The 17,866-nt window shown below is 30.2% G+C and overlaps 1 pseudogene; it reads right to left on the bottom strand.

Moving 5' to 3' along the window:
* Nucleotides 1-9,216: 9,216 nt before the first annotated feature.
* On the bottom strand, nucleotides 9,217-11,469 carry LOC124821585 (uncharacterized protein At3g28850 pseudogene; annotated as a pseudogene).
* Nucleotides 11,470-17,866: the final 6,397 nt, after the last annotated feature.

Raw genomic sequence — 17,866 nt, 5'->3', positions numbered from 1 at the left:
AGTTATTAACAATATGTTGATTAACTAGAGAAATTCGTTGATTACTTCCCTCACCAACACAGTTGTTCTACTTTTTTAAATTCCACGCTAATTTACTTCTCTTTACACAATTATTTAGTAGTTATGGAAAAATAATTTGTGTATCTTAATCACTTAGATTTAATGCTATGGAACTTAAAATATTTAAGAAACAAATCTATCTCATTAACTCTTTTTAGATTTTTTCTTAAGTCCTAAAAGGTTTATTTTTTTTATCTTTTTTTTCAAAAAAAATTGCACGTTTACAATATTTTGGTTCATGATAACATTGACTAAAAGCAATATATATTCTTTTTCATGTACATAAAAGTAGTTATTGAAAAAAATATTTTTTATATAATAATTACAAACAAAAGTCATTACAATTTACATGGACATAGACACAATATGGCCACATTTTCAGGAACGTAAAATATGTGGTTGCTAATGACAGGTATAATTAAAACAAATAGCGACAGACATTATAGAAATAAAAAAAAATCATTATTGCTAAAATAAAATTTTAGATAATATTGTAAAAGTTATTTAGAAAAAATATAATTCGACCAAAATTTGTCTATCGCTTTTCAAACAGAGAAAGATCAAATTCGCAATACCCATTACTCATTACCCAGTTGTTTGAAATGATTTAGGGCAAAAATAGGCCCAAACTATGGGTGTTGCTCCCTCCACCTCCACCTCCACAGCCTTCTCCCTCCACCTCTCCAATTATCTTTAATTTCAATTATATCCTTAAAATTAAAATTTTTTATTTTTATTATTTTATTATTTTAATATTTTAATATTTTAATATTTAAATATAAACTAATATAAATATACATTATTAAAATACATTAAAAAGATATTCAAAAATAATAAATCAAAATATTAAAATATCTAATAAAATAATAACAGAAACATAAAATTAAAACAAAGCTTAAACGGATGACATCCTTCAACGGATGTCAACATCCGTTTAAGGCGAAACGGATGTCGACATCCGTTTTGCCTTAAACGGATGTTGACATCCGTTTTGCCTTAAACGGATGTTGACATCCGTTGAAGGATGTCATCCGTTTAGGCTTCGTTTTCATTTTACGTTTTAGGGTTAAAGGATTATTGGAAAGATTATTGGAAGGATGATTGGAAGGGTTTAGGGTTTAGGGTTTAGGATTATTGGAAGGATTATGACTACGTACCTGGAGAGGAACCACGACAAGCACATTACACCACAAACGCACTGCACCACGTACTGCACCGAAAGCAAGAGGAAGAATGCTTGATAATTCTTTTCACGATCACTAAGCTTTGCAGAAAAATATTTTACTCATACAAGGAACTACGTAGGTTATCAGTGAAATATGTTATAAATGAGTAAAATTAAAAAACAATAATTCTAAAAATAAAATTTTACTGAAGGGCAAAATAGTAAAGGAGAAGTGGAGGGAGAAGGCTGTGGTGGTGGAGGGAGCAACACCCCCAAACTATTCTGTATTCTTTAAAGCCCAATTAGTATTTTCCCCAAATTGTGTATAGGCTTCTAGGAAACATGTTTTAAAAAATTTATTCTATAAATCCTATTTAAGAAATCATATTCTATAAATTCTAAAAAACTTGTTCTGGAAGATCTTCGAAAGAAACAACCCACAAATGGAATAAAATATCATTTTAAAATTATGAGGTGCAGTTCGAAGTTATTGGGTGCATAGAGAAAAGGCCGATAGATGGTTTTGATGAAGCCCAATAACCACCTGTGAAACCTTATTGCCGAAAAAGAAGGTGAAACCATTACATGTTATTATATGCAATAAGAAATATTAATTTACGTATAAAAATTATTTTTTATTTATATAACTTATTTAATTTAAATCTCATTATTTCATACTTCATAAATTCTTTAAAATCTAAATTAAAAAATCATAATCATAATTTTTTTTAAAAAGAAAACATTACATTTTTATAAATTACTTAAAATCTATCGAATTTTTAGTATAAAAAATTATTTTGAAATCACAATCAAATATACCTATAAGAATTATACATTTGGAAGTCTATAAAGATTTTAAATTTATTTAATAATAAAAAAATTCAATAAATTTCATTGCTAAATCTAAAAAATAATCGCATGTAATGAAAAATCATTGAGTCCTCAAGGACTTGCCATCCTTTTACTGAAACTAACCTAAATATGTAATCACTTTAGAAAGTACGGTTTTAGAAGCAGAATAGAATGATGATAACTTGCGAACTATTTCTGGATATTTTAATGCCCATAAATACGAACAAGTTACGAATATGAGGGACAAATAATATTATTTAAAATAGAAGGTCAAATAAAATTTTAATCCAAATACGTAATTCAAATAAATTTATACATTAGAAGAAATAATATGATTTTTCCAAAAACCAAATTCAAGTTACTTGTAAAATAAAGTATAAGTTAAAAAATCATAAATTTATAAATCAAAATTTAAATTATTATTTAATAGGTTATTTTTTCCATCAATAATTTTTATTTTATTATTATTGATTTCGTTTAACAATTAAAAACACAAGAAAAAAAATGAAAGAAAATAATAAAATAATATTTCATAACGATATAATACATGTAATATACAAACAAAAAAAAATCAATATATAAAACAAAAGAATCTGAATATCAAAAAATCATTAAAACAAAACATCATTTGATACAGGTTATAAATAGATTAATAAAGACGGTATTGTTATAGATTATTTAGTAGATTATTATCTGAATTAGACAAGTATAATTTAGAATCAATACATCACAATCATCTAATTTAAAACAAATCAAATACAAGTTACTAAAAATAGATAAATATTAATATTCACAAATTAGGTATAATAATAATAAGAATGAAAATATGGTAAATAAATGTGAGTTTCATATCTCCGTCTCCGTCCGAAACAAATATAAAAACTTGTTTTATTTTTAGTTTTTCTCCATCAATATCCTTATATATTGTAAGAATATAGAATATAGAATATTAAAATAAAAAAGTGTTTTAAAATAATGAGATCTTGTAAAATTAAAATAATTTAATAATATAAATAAAATTTCATAAACTCGTTTCATTATCTAAAACACTAATCAATTTTTTAAAACTTTTTCTCTGAGTTCCTTTTCCATCCTTTTTAATATTTTTTACTCCTCGATCATCTGTTTGACGATCAAAAAGCACTTAGGAGATCACAATAGTGTAATGTCCATTTTTACCCGATCAGATTTTTTTTTAAAATAAGTAAGTTTCAACTCCTTTTTCCTTTCGCTCTTAGTCTAATACCATGATTAGAAATTTCTTCACATGTGTCATTTTTGTTATTTTACTAGTTTTTTGATAATCTGAGATCCTAAGAACTCACTCCGACCACAATTTAGTGATTTGTAGACATTTCTAGAGTTCTTTGTGCTTAAAGCAACTATTGTAAGTATTTAGAGCTTGATGTTATTTCTAATATTATCATGAGTTAAACCTGATTTGGTGCTTTCATATTGAGTGGTATTGGTAGTTGGTAATGCTATATGCATATCTTGATGAATATGTGATAGTTGAATGAGGAAAATGTTGTATTGATTTATGTGTATTGATGAATTGAAGTATGTTGATGTGAGTGAATTTGATATATTGCTGATTTATCATTGGTTAGAGCTTGGTTGTGAAGTGGTATCGTGTAGAGGTATGATGTAACATTGTTAAGTAGAGAACATGTTGTGTTCAGGTTTGTTGTGGTATAAAATGGAGGTTGTAACAGGTGAAAATTTGAGAAATGGTCAAGTGAGGAAAACTAGAATTTAGGGTCCGTTATATGGTCATTAGAAACTTGTGCAAGTTATAAGTTAGTAAATAGGTGATCCAAAATAGGGTGGTAGTTATATGTTTGGATGGTTTTAGGTACATTTTTGGAGGTTTGGAGTAGTGAATTTTAGAAGTAGAAGGTCCAAGGCAAAATGGAGAATTTAGGGTTGGATGTTGGGTCATTTTGGACTTGTCCATACCCCTTAGTGGCTTATTTATGAGCCAAAACTTGCATAATGGATTTATGGTCTACAGAGTGGAGATTGGTTGTTTTTTAGTGGAATTTATTGATTCTTTGAGTTGAATTGAGTCTGGGTTGAGTTACATACTCTTGGGTAGGCCATTGATGTTTTAGAACACGAAGTAGAAGTAGTAGAAATTGGTAGGAGTAACTAAGATAGGACATGTTAGGATTAGAGGGTGTAAATTCTGCAAAATTGATGTTTTGTAGAATTATGTAGTGGTGTTGGGCGAGTAGAGGGCTCGCTGGATGAGTAAGTGAGTGTTTGAGCAGTGGGTTTTAGTGGCTATGTGAGCTAGCTCGCTGAGCTAGTGAAACTCAATGTCTCTACTCTCGTTGGGCGAGTGAAGGGCTCGTTAGTAAGTTTTAGGGGTCTTGGGCAGTGAATTTCAGGGGCTGGGAGAGCTCCATCGCTGGGCTGGAGAAGCCTCTAGTTCGAGCTCTGGCTGGGCGAGCAGTTTATGCTCATTAAGTGAGTGGGTTCGAGTTATTTTTATTATTTTGTTTTCTCTTCTCTTTTGTGTTTGGTTTTAGATGGTGGAATGTTATGTCTAATGCTTAGTGATATGATTTTAAATGATATGATGATATGAACAGTGTGATTGAACTTAGGAATGGTTTGGAAAAAAAATTCTATGGTGAAATTCTTAGTGGTGGTTTCAAGTAAGTGATGTATTGATGTAGGGACTCAGTATTGGAAGTTATCTTGACGCTTCAATAATTGTGTCATCTTAGATAGAGAAGGAGATTATGTGGTGAGAAGTAACAAGAGATCCTAATCTATGGTCTGGTGTTCTTTGTCCATAGGGATGGATTAACTTTTGTGCTTTTGTGGTAGTTTGGAGGGGGCAGCTGTTTCACCATTATAAGTGCTACACTTGCCACAATTTGACATTAATACATCTATTCGGATGAGTTACCTATGTCAATAACATGATTAAGATGATTGGTTTGCCTTAACTGGAATGAAATGTGTACTGAAAATTTTAACATGGATTAATTGTTTATTCTTTTTATCATTAGTTTACCCTTCGTTTGTATTTTTTATTGTTTGTACTCGTATACGTTGTTTTATGTAACATTGATCATCTAGTAGATGTAAGATGAGAGAGATAATGCTTTAGTTGAGCAGGCACTCAGTAAAAATAATGTAGACTGAAAACATTTTAGTTTATGTTTTTCATTTTTATTATATAAGGGAATCCATGACTATAGTAAAACTTTATGTATTTTTCTATTGTTCAATTTTATTGACTATTTTATAACCTATATATAATATTTATACTATTGAGATGTCACATATATAATTAAAAAAAGTAATATTATAATACAGAAATTATTTATTAAAACGTGATAAGTTTGAAAATATTTAAAGAAATTGATTTATTTGTTATCCAAATGTTATGGAATAAATATTAATATATATGACATATTTTCCCACCAATTTGATTTATTTATTTTTCATGAAGCACCGACTATGCTTTTATGTTTATGCTTTATAGAGATGAAGAAGCTATCTATGATAATTTCTTTAGAACCGAACAATATTCATTGTTGCCGGCCTAGGTTTCATAACAACACCAATGTCAATCATGTCACATCCTTTGTCCCTTTTTTCTCACATTCATTCTTCACACTCACCGCTGGAAAGATATCCATATAATAAATAAACCATCTTTGCTGCATCTTTCTTCTTTTGCTCACGTTACTGTTCTGCTCTTGCTTTTGCTTAATTTATGCAAGGATAATAATATTTTAATAATATATTTTTACAATATTTTAATATTATTTACGTCTCATTTTAAAATTATTTTATAATTAATGATAATAATCATAAATATTAATATGGACCAGTTACAGAATTATTATATTAAAAATATTATAAAATATCTTATTCTTTCTGTAATGTCATTCTCTTTTCTTTCTCCACAACACCAATTGCAATCCATCTCATTACTTACAAAGACCCCTCTATTTTTTTTTCTTTTCATTTTAGATCCAAAATTAATCAAGACAAAAAACTTTAGGTGAACAAGATTATGTTTAAAGATAATTATAATTGTCAAGAATCTATATGCAAATAATAATAAAAAATTTACAAAGTTAATTATATGGATTGTTCGGGTATTTCTAATGTAGTTCATTGTTTAGAATTCAATGGTTAAGCATGGTTAAAATATTATTAAGAAAAAATATTAATAATACACAAAATACACAAGTTTTTGAATTAGGAGTTAATTAGATCATTGTACCTTCCATAATGGCAATAAAATATTTGAAGGTTTATATAATATTTTCACATGTACTACATCAAGAACAGTCTTTTAAAAGCTATAGTTATCAAGCTTTTTCACTGGAGTAAGAGGACAGGGATTCTTTTCTAAACATAAAGCTGACTAACTATTTTTTATTTTCAATACTAATATTCACTCTCTTTTGTCATGCATTCATTCGTTGCTAAACTTCAAAGCTGCCCACATATATTTGGTAGGACCACTCAGCCAAACCCAGATCTTATTAAGGGCACTCAGAGGCTCTTTCACCCACACTTTTTGTAATTGTTAAAATAATTTAATATTAGTCTAATATTTTTTAGATAAATATTTCATTTCTCTTTTTGGAGAAATTTTTTAGTGTTTTTATTTTATTGAATATTAAAACTATTTTTTGTCTTTTATTTTATATAAATTTAATTATAAACTGTTTGTGAATGTAGTAAGCTAAATTGTGAGCATTATACAGGTACTGATGGTTTGAAGATTAAGATATACAGATTACTATATATTCTTCATAAGTTCCCATCTTTGTTTTTTCTTGTTTTTCTTTCCTACACCCTTGTTTCTAAGGCTCTGGCATGTTCCAAAGAAACAAGTTGAATACCATGCTACACTAAAGACTTATTGCGATTTGTTTCCGATACTTGATTTTGTCTTCACCCGATTTGAAAACATTTTACTTAAGTGAATAATAAAATCAACTTTCTTAGGTTATTAACGGTTTTCAATATTAGGTAAGTATCACTTCACTCAATTGCTCGTATTTTAATTTCCTCAATCAACACAGAATCAACTAAAACACTCAAATATTACATGACAATCGTTAAAAATATATCAAATTCATTATAAACAATCAAATTTTCATCCCCAAATGCATTAGAGCAACAACATGCAAACCATCAAATTTATCAAATTCATGCACACGAAAAATAACTAATTTCCAATTGTAAGATGCTCTCTCTACACATAGAAACATCACAAAAATGATCACAACATATCACTATGATCACTGATAAGCAGAAACTCATAAATGACTAAAAAACCACATGCAAATGAAATAAGACTCACATACAACAAATAACAAAAAGAAAACAAGAAAAAGATTAAAACTCAACTTACGTGAATGAAAAAACTAATCGGTTCAAATTGAAGAATTTACTGTTTAAATTGAAGAATTTATTGTAAGAATCAATTATATAATCTCGGTTCTTCAATCAAATAAAGCGAAAGAAAGAATGTATAAAGAGAAGTAAAGAATTCTAAATAGATAATTTTTAGTATATTTTAAAATAGTAAACCGTAATAAAACTTTTTATATTAAAATATTTTAATATTAAAATAATATAATCTTATTATTTTTAACCTACTATAAATACTTTTACATTTTACTACAAAGTATAAAATAAAGTGAGAAGTAATCCTAGTAGGCATTAACCATTAGGTAGTGATGAAAACGTTGGTGTTTTCTTTGTAAATCGTACAAGTTCTAATATCCTTATAGCATTATCATACTGAAAAATTTCCTAAATTTAACGTTGTTCACTTCTTGTCCATTATCGACAATATAAACATATGATCAACATTTCCTTCATTATTATCGTAATGGTCATCCTCCACTAATTTCTAAACTGATTATGATTTGATGGAATGACTATGACAGGGAAACTTACAACCTACTGGGATTTTCTTACCAATTGGCCCCCCATTTTCTGCATGAACACATGATGCATGATTGAAAAAGGAAGCTTAATAGGTTCAAGAAAAAGTTCACTTTTTTTTTGGCACAGATCTTTTGTATCATTAGTTGTTCCATGCTGGTTCATCCTTTTCTAAATGGCACAACTAGATTTCCAACTTTTAATTTCATAAATTGATACTTTATTTTTATTTCACATAATCACTCATCGTTAAGGCTCAATAAATTCAATTTAATGGATGTGCTTAAATTTGTAATTTAAGATAAATTTATCCTAACTGTAATATAACTGCAATTCTTATAAAGATTAACCATTTATTCTTATATATGTTAATAATTTATTTCTTTACGATAAAAAATTAAGTGGGGGCACCATCTGTATTATGATTCTGGAAAGAAAAAGTGTAGCAACCATTTACAATGTGTTGGTATGATACCAAAGTCAAAATTGGTGAGTTTTCTTGCCTTCTATATTTATGTGCATCCACCTTTGACAGTGTATCTTTTTCTTGCTTGTAAGAAATTCAGTACAAAAGGTATAAATGGCAATAATTTAAAGCAAATGGTTGAGGACAACCATGAGAGAGAGAGAGAAAAACCGACACCCTTAAATAGGTAGCAAATAACTAGTTAAAGCTGTTACATTTAGAAACTTTCTTTCAACTTTAAAATTATTTATGTGAGGTTGAACGGTTCTGTTGGTTCCAGAAGAAACCGTGTATTTGGTTACTGCAGTCACAGATTCCTTGAGTCCAGAAAAACAACATATTTGACTTACCCACAAAGGTCACCCTAAGAAACTGTCTAATGTTACTGTAGGTTAGACCGGCCGGCTAAGGCATGATGAGCCGTTCGGTCACAACATCAACTTGACATAACAATTCGACAGAGTTAAAATGTAATCAATATATAGTAACGATTATTGATAATCGGTTAAAACTGATATTAATAATCAAGGTAAATTAATTCATTAAATTCTAGTAAACTTAACAGAGATTTAATTTTGATGTAATATTTACGTTTTCATAATCACAGAGAAAAAAAATTCTGACTTGAATATCGAAGTGTATTTTGCATGTCATCCTTCAAACTGATTCAGGAATATAAAGAAAAGCATACTTTCCTCCAAGCAGGAGAGTTGAATAGGAGTTATCTTCGTCCCGATCTAACATAAACATGTAATACTGTTTTGGAAAATGTTTTATTAATAAAAGAAATATAAAAAAAGTGTTTATTAACTCTGCATTTCTTTTGCAAGAAAGGAAATTGTATACACCAGGCCTTTTTTGCTTTCTGAAATGGAAAATGAAGAAAAGTATACAGTATGCAGTAGATTGAACTGGTTCTGCATAATTAGCACGTTATTGTTCACTCTTGTATCTCCTTCCTCTTCTCTAATATGATCAACCACACCGAAAAAACCTCACTGTACAAAAGTATAAACAAAATACCACAATACACAACTCAAAATTTGTTCAATTACCTGTGTTAAATTAAATGTCATCATGATCATTCTCACTCACATTCATCCTACTCGGCTCAATCTGGATTTTCTTTTCTCTTGTGAATTTGATGCAGAAAGTGGGAACTAGTAGCAGCAGATGGGGCAGCGGATCAGTCCATTTTCATTGCAGTCAGGGCAACGATGAAATCCATACTCACCAACCTCACCATCATCATCTTCTTCTTCTTCTTCTTCATCATAACCTTCATAGTATATTTTACAACTTCCATAGCAAGTTTCACATGGCACAAACCTTACATCCCCACAGGCCTCACATACTCCCTCATCATCAACATTGTCTTTAATCTTCTCACAACAATCAAGCAATTTCTCAAGTTTTCCATCCTCATGCAGTTGTTGAATGTCTTCTGCTCCACCAATGTAGTTCCTCCCAATAAACACCCTTGGCAATCCTAATCCTCCCTTGCCATATCCATGACCCAATAGCTCTTTGAGCTCCTCCTTGAACCCTGAATGCATCGACACATCTCTCTCATCCACCCTCACACCTAACCCCTTCAGAATTAGCCTCACGTGGCAGGAATCCTCATAAGTCTTTCTCACACCACGCAGGCTAGTGAAATACAACACCACCTTCTCCTTCTTAAATCGTGTAGCCTTCAAATCCACCACAACATCATCATCATTGCTGATCTTCTTCTCTTCCTCAGTAGAAAACGAAAACCCCTTTCTGGCCATGTTCCCTTGCAATGATTCATCTGATGAGGAAACAACAACCACTTGCGGATCATCAAAATCTGAAGCTGCAGCCTTGAGAACTGAACAACCATTTGATCCCTCCTCCTCCTCCTCCTCTTCACTCTTCTGATTGCATATTGATTTGGCTGAATCGTTGCCATTCTTAACGAACCCACAAGGCTTGGGTGGATCATGAACATGGCCTTTGAAATTAACATCAAAAGAGAAACTCTTGAGGTGCTTCGGTGATCTATAAGGGCTTGTGTCTTCAAGGCCTTCCATCAGTTCCCACGTGTTGATAGTCTCTGGCTCACAAGGCGGTGTTGAGATTGGAGTCTTCATAATTGCTTTTGGCAACATTTGCTCAATCATTTCAGACCATGTCTTTTCCTCTCTCTGTCTCTTTCCCTTTTCCTCTTCCTCTTCCTCTTCCTCTTCCTCTTCCTCCTCATTCCGTGGCCTGAAACTGTCACTGTCAATGACCTTGCCACTGGGAAACCTTAAACCATTGCCAGGGTTGATGTGAGGCTCCTGGTCCAGAGAACCTAGAGTGGTTGATGTCAATGCCACAACATGGTAACTGTCTCCTTTGCTTTGAGGAGGGTGATGTACATGCACTGAGAAGCTTCTAGGCACAGAGGAATTGTAAGGGCCATCGCAGTGACAATGTTGACACCCCTTTTGCTTGGAATTAGCACAACCCATAATTGTCACACAAAAACGCAAATCTGAATAGGTAATTAATCAAACACACAGAAGGCAGAAAAGAAAAAAGATAATTTGTTTGGGGAATCAAAAACACCCCACAAACAGCCACAAAAGGACTACCACAAACCCAGTCCACTCAGACCAAAAAGAAAAGTGAAAAATGGTAAAATGAAAAAGCCTGCACAGAATTTGATGCGAAGGCTCATTCATATACCAGAAATGGAAATCTGAGATAAAGATTTTGAACGGTTAACTACAATTGAATGGAAGAAGAAGAAGAAAAAGAGAAAAGAGAAAAAAAGAAGAAGCTCTCACACACACGCAGATGCCAGAATAGAAATGGTGAAGAAAGTGTGATTGAAACAGAAATGAATGGAAAGTCAAACAAAGAGGGCGAGAAATGAATCATTCAACCACCATTCATCATCCCCACACGCTTGCTCTCTCTTTCTAGAATTTTAGAGAGAGAAAACTGAAACCATAAACTAGATTCTTATGACGTAACTTTTCTGACTAGAGAAGTTTTTAAGTATAGACACAGCACAACACACAAATCACAGAACTCAAACACAAACTGCTGTTTAAGGTATAATAATATTCCACTTCAATGAATCAGATTTTCAGTAATAGATCTTGTTTTAAGAATGTTTAACAAAAATTTACATTTATTCAATGTAAAAAATGAATTATGAACTAGGATGTGATTTCTATTTTTATCATACATAAGATAATCCATCTTTTATTATTACAAGTGTAAAAAGTAAAAACATAAATATCTTACTCCCTTATGTTATTTTTGTTTTAATTTAACAAAACAACAAGTTAATTTAGTTTTACGGATTAAAACGATTTATAGAATTCAAGTAAAACTATTAGAATTTTTTCGAGAAGATAACTTAATTTAATGGTATTTAATTAAGACGTTGAAAGATTAACAAAGTTATATGGTATTCAGTATTGTATAGATTTCAATGACTTATTTTATCGCGTAAATTTTTATGAAATTTTTGTTTGATTTTTTATTTGTATGAATAAATGTTATTTTCATGTGACAATTTCATCTAAATAGGTGGTTTTTCAAATTTGATTTAAACCTTTTCAATTCATAGTAAAATTCAATTTCTCAATTTCAAACATTTTCATAATTAGGTAATTGTTTCATGTTATTATTCATATATTTTTCATAATTAATCTTAATTATTGTTATTGTTATTATCTTAGTTAAAACATATATGTGTACGTGTATTCACTTTTTTTACATGTTAAAAAAAGTTATAAAATTATAATTTTATTTACTAAATTTTAAAAAATAATTAAATTAAAAAACAATCACATAAAATTGATAAATAAATAACAATTAAAGAATTATATATATATATATATATATATATATATATATATATATATATATATATATATATATATATATAAACTGAATCCTCTTTATATAATATTATAGGATAGTATAAATAATATTTTATCCCATGTCAAATCTTGCCAATTAATCATGTAATTATCATGGTGTTTTTTTACTTATTTATTTATTATTGACGAGTTAACAATTTTAATATGATAAATTTTATGAAAAAATAATAGAAAAATATTGTTAGTGATTAATATTTTTATTCTAAAAATAAAGTCGATCAATAAATTTATTATATGAGATTTTTTTTTTAAATTTCCAAGAAAGAGCAAAAGGATAGGAGTATTAGATATTTGTATAACTATAAACTTTTTATTAGATATTTGTATAACTATAATTCAAAAATATCAATAAAAAATATATATAACTATGCCTTTTTATGATAGAACTTATATAACTGTTGTTTATTTAATTTAATTGTCAGTTTTATCATTTAACAATAATTTTCAGTAATTTGTCTATTAAAGTTGTTCTTTTATTACCAAGTTTTAAAGTTGCTGTAAATTACATAAAATTTAAAAAAAAACGATAGCAAAATATATAAAAGAGATTTGAGTAATAAAATTTACAAACAACAATAATTGTTTGGTAAACTATATAAAGGAGGACTTAACAATAAATAACAAACTACAATGGAAGCTACTTCCACTCACGTTCTCTTTGTTGTTGTCACGTTATGTTGTATGTGTCATGTTTTTATTTTTCTTTTCTTTTATTTATTTATTTACTTATTTATATAATTATTAAGTTAAGTGAATATAATTATTTATAAGTATTTTTATATTGGTTTTATTAATATAATTTTACCTTTTCTTAAATTAAAAGAATTTTATCACATTTAATAAAAATCATAAAATACAAATTTACTATTTTCTTTAACAAGAAATAAATATATAACCCATCAACTAAAAATAATCAAATAATTTTTAAAATTTTATATTTACAAATGCTACCAAAAACTACTATACTTACCTAATATATATATATATATATATATATATATATATATATATATATTTTAATATTCGGGTTAAATATGTTTTTCATCCCTTAAGTATCACACGATTTTGGGTTTAGTCTCTATTCGAAACTTTTGTTCCTTTTAGTCCTCTTAGTTTTGAAACTATTACAATTAGTTCTTAAAATTGATCGGCGTTAACTTTTGTTTGATATGGCAAACAGCGAGTCCACGTGTAATGTCATCTTCCTCATTACTGTGCCACATTACTTTTCTTTTTCTGATAAGTTTTAGACCACACAACCTCTTTTGTTGCTTTATATTTTTCTCATACTCCACCTGATAATTTCCTTCAATTTCTTTTACTTGTTTACGCTTTTCTTGCACATTAGATGTCTCTCTTTCCTTTTGACCATGTTTTTGAGCTCCAGTACCTTGCACCAAATTCTTCCATTCCCGCCAATTCAGAAAAATCATATTCATCTTTCCATGTTCCAACTTTTGTGCTTCCATCGAATTCTATAGATGATCGGAATTGCATCTAGTTCTTTTCCTCAAACATGGTTACTGCGCTTTTCCCTTCTAAATTTTCCATAGTTTCTGGGGATGTTTACCAATACTTCACTAGGTGTGTTGCTTCCCACTAATAGAAATAGTTCTTTATTAATTTATCTATTTCCATCAACAACAATTTTCTCTATGTTTCTTCTCTCTAAGCACTTCAAATGATTCTTTCCCAGCTAACTGAACTGGTATCCAACTAAAACTAAAACAAGCCTGCTTCTACAACATAAATTCAATTCAAGCTCAAAAAATAGCACATAAAAATTAAATTAAAAAAATAATATAAAGCAAGAAATATAACCTTGTAAACGGTAATGTTACCAACACGATCTGACGCAGCGGCCTCAAACACAATGACCAAATCCGCAACTCAATTGAAGTAAATCCCTTCACAGATCTTTTGCAAATTCTCTAACACGGGCTCAAACGCCAAAACCCAAAACCCCATGGCAGAGGCGGCGAAGGTGGCCATACCCACATTGGCACCAACGTCGACGACCAACCCATCCTTGTCCTTCTCTTGGCCTTATTAAGCAGGTCCTGAATGGTGATGGAAATGTCGGGCTTGCGAAAGGGCTTCCCTTTGAGCATCCTTACGATGTTCTTGTGAGGCTTGTCGGGGAGGGTTTCAAAATCGCAGAGGGAGAAGAGGAAGGGGTAGTGCAAGCCCTCGACGGTGTTGGCGAAGACGGGATGAGCCTGAGGAGAGGAGGAGCAGTCGAAGGGGGAGACTACTTTCAAGGAGAGGAACCAGAATCAGGCTTGGCCTTCGTGGGTTTTTTTGGGCTTGTGATTTTGGGTCTTGCTTTGGATCTGCCGATTAATTGAATCCACCGACTCTGGTGAAATCATGAATCAGAATAGAAGAACCCTAATATGATTTAGAGAAGAAAAGATACGTGGTAGACACCTAACATAGAAGCTGACATTGTCGACCTCACATGTGGACTCGCCATTTGCCACATCATACAAAAGGTAACGCCGTTCAATTTTAAGGACTAATTGTAATAGTTTCAAAACTAAGAGGACTAAAAGAAACAAAAATTTCGAATAGGGACTAAACCCAAAATCGTGTGATATTAAGGAACGAAAAACATATTTAACCCTTTAAATTCTAATCAAAATTCCAATATAAATTATTCTTTTCTTGAAAAGTTTATTTAAGCCAAGCCATACACTACACATGCAGGAAAAGATAAGTCAGTTTTTTAAAATTACAAATACACAAGATACTCAATATATAGTATTATTGTTATAAATTCCAACTTAAATCATATACCTTCTGTTTCTATGCAAAATTTACCTCATATATTTTAAATTTTGTATCTTATCATGTACATTCAGTCACATAATAGACACACTCACATGTTAAATTTATTATTTAAAACAATATATTTTCCAAGAATGATACTAAATAAATTTTCACCAGCCATCATATACTATAAATATATTCAACTATAAAAGGTTAATAAAAATAGTTTATATATAAATTCTTTTGACATTTAAAAATATATTTATTTAAAGTTAGAAAAAAATACTATATTTGGTCAACTACCACTTTAATAATAGTCATATGTTTAAATTTGTCTAATTAATATTTTGTTTGTCCAGTCATATATATAAGTTTGTTCATTCAAATACATTTTAGTCATAAAAAAAATTAGTAGATTTTCACTTAATTGTATTTCTTCCAACTATTTTATAGTTTTTTAACGATCAAATCTCTAAATTTTACAATTGATTAAATTTCGCTAAACAAATGAAATGATAACTCAACTATTAAAACTCGTGATCTTTCAACTAAATAAATTCATATTAGATGAACATAATGGTCATCCAACAACTTCAAATAAAAAATTGTCTCAAGACCAAATATTCCTTTCTTCTTCCTTCGATCCTTTGTCTCATTCCTCTCCCAAGTTTCTCACTTTTTCCCACATTCTCAATCCACTCCCTCGTTCCCAATTGGGTCTCATTCCTATTCGAATTTCGTTTCTCGATTCTTTCAATTCGAAGTTCTGCACTTTCCCTTTTTGTAGTGGAATTTCTCGTTCCTGGAGAGTTCAATTCCATTGTCTCTCACTAAAGCTGAAAATTTGGAGAGAAAGTGTCATACTTTTCTATTCAATTTATTTTTTTGACAATTGGGTCTATGATCTTCCTGTGTGGGTAAGCAAGGTTACGAAAAATTGTCCGATCGTGATTTTGGCTACAACTAAAAAGGTTTTTGGAGTTGCTATAATTGGTTGAATCTGTCTCCTTTGTTCATAATTTCTCGTAGAACTAAGGATCGTGATGAAACTATAACTGCTGTTGAAAACCTTGAGTGTGAGAATGCGTACTACGACGAAATTTCAAGGTTCTGTTCTGAATCTTCGTGGGGTTCAGGTTCACTCCATGGAGGGTTCAAGCATGGAGCAAGAGCTTGATTTGTTTCAGAAGCATGTGACTGAGCGGTTCCTGGAGCTATCTTCTGGCGCCCAAAGCCCAAGTCATGAGAGGGCATATATATGAATGATTTCCATCACTCCGCGCAATGTTTAAGAAAACGGTCTATGACCATGGTTTTTGGCTGCAACATCAAAACGAAGTTTAAGAAAATATCGAGTCCGAGAACACAAACCAAAACGACGTCATCACACGGTTGCAAACCTAAATCGCTCCCATGAGGATCGGATCAACTGGATCTTCCCAGAAACCAATTGAAAGAAAAGTTTTTCAGATACTACAAAGCTGGAAACAAACGGACAAAAAAAAGGGGAGAAATCATCAACACATGACCGTGCAAATGAAAAAATTATATATATATATATATATATATATATATATATATATAAAACAAAAAATGAAAAACTAAAGAGATTAGATATGAAGGAGATTACCGATTAATAGAGGAGTTGGTGTTGTTTTGTTAGAATGTCTGACGGTGGTTTGAGAAAAATAAAAATAATATGATTAGAATGAAAAAGAAGAAGAAGGTGAGGAAGGTTTGAAGTCAGAAGGGGATATGGAAGAGGAAGAGTGTGAGAGTGATATATATTGTACAGGGATTGTGGTGAGATTTTCGTGAGCTCGTCGCCGGAGATGACGAGATACGGGAGGTGCTGTCAGGTGCTGATCCTAGAAAGGATTTTATTTAAAACTTAAAATAAAATAAATTCCACCACATGCGTCACATTATAATTAATTGCTTCATCAGCATGTCACGATATACTAAATTTAACACCATCCATTAAAATTAACGGCATTATTAATTCATTTTTATCAAAATATAGATTCAATTGAGTACTTTAATAATATGAGAACACAACATATACAAATCCACCAAAATAAGACCTCGGAAGACATTAAACATTGTTTTAAAATAGTGTTACTGGAGAGAATAGAAGCATCAATCGCAATTTTGGCGCGTGGGGCCGGCTCCCTAGTCAGACAGGAATGCCCGTCCTTACGCGCTATTGCAGTTTTGTTTAGGTGGCTTTTACCACCGTAGACAGATTATCATAAAAAGACGTTACTTTAACTTTTAAATTTATTATTTTTCTCTTTAACTTTCATAATGCTTAATCAAAATTTTAACTAATCTTTTCATAATTTTGTTATCCTTCTCATTATTGGGTGTAGCATTATCTGGTCAGATTATATTTCTGTTATATGAGTTTACGACCATATATTCCCACAAGACTTGTGGAATTCTATTTTTGTACTACCACACCAATGTTTCTACTTGTAAATAAAAATTTAAAAAGTGTTATTACCTTTTAAAATCTAAATCCTTTTTAATATTGTAACATCTCAAATTTATACTAAAATTTGTATTGTAACACCTAAAATTCTAGAATACATGTAACATCCCGATTTTTATAATATTTAATTATTATATGATTCATCACAATTTTCAATAATATAAAACAAATAATTCCAGAAAAAAATATATAATTTGTAACTACAATTGTCTATA

The sequence above is a fragment of the Vigna umbellata genome, chromosome 4 (assembly GCF_029865625.1).
Source record: "Vigna umbellata cultivar VRB3 chromosome 4, Vumbellata_1.0, whole genome shotgun sequence".
Classification (NCBI taxonomy): domain Eukaryota; kingdom Viridiplantae; phylum Streptophyta; class Magnoliopsida; order Fabales; family Fabaceae; genus Vigna; species Vigna umbellata.
The sequence above is the reverse complement of the archived record's forward strand: the minus strand, read 5'-3'. Positions and strand labels throughout refer to the sequence as shown.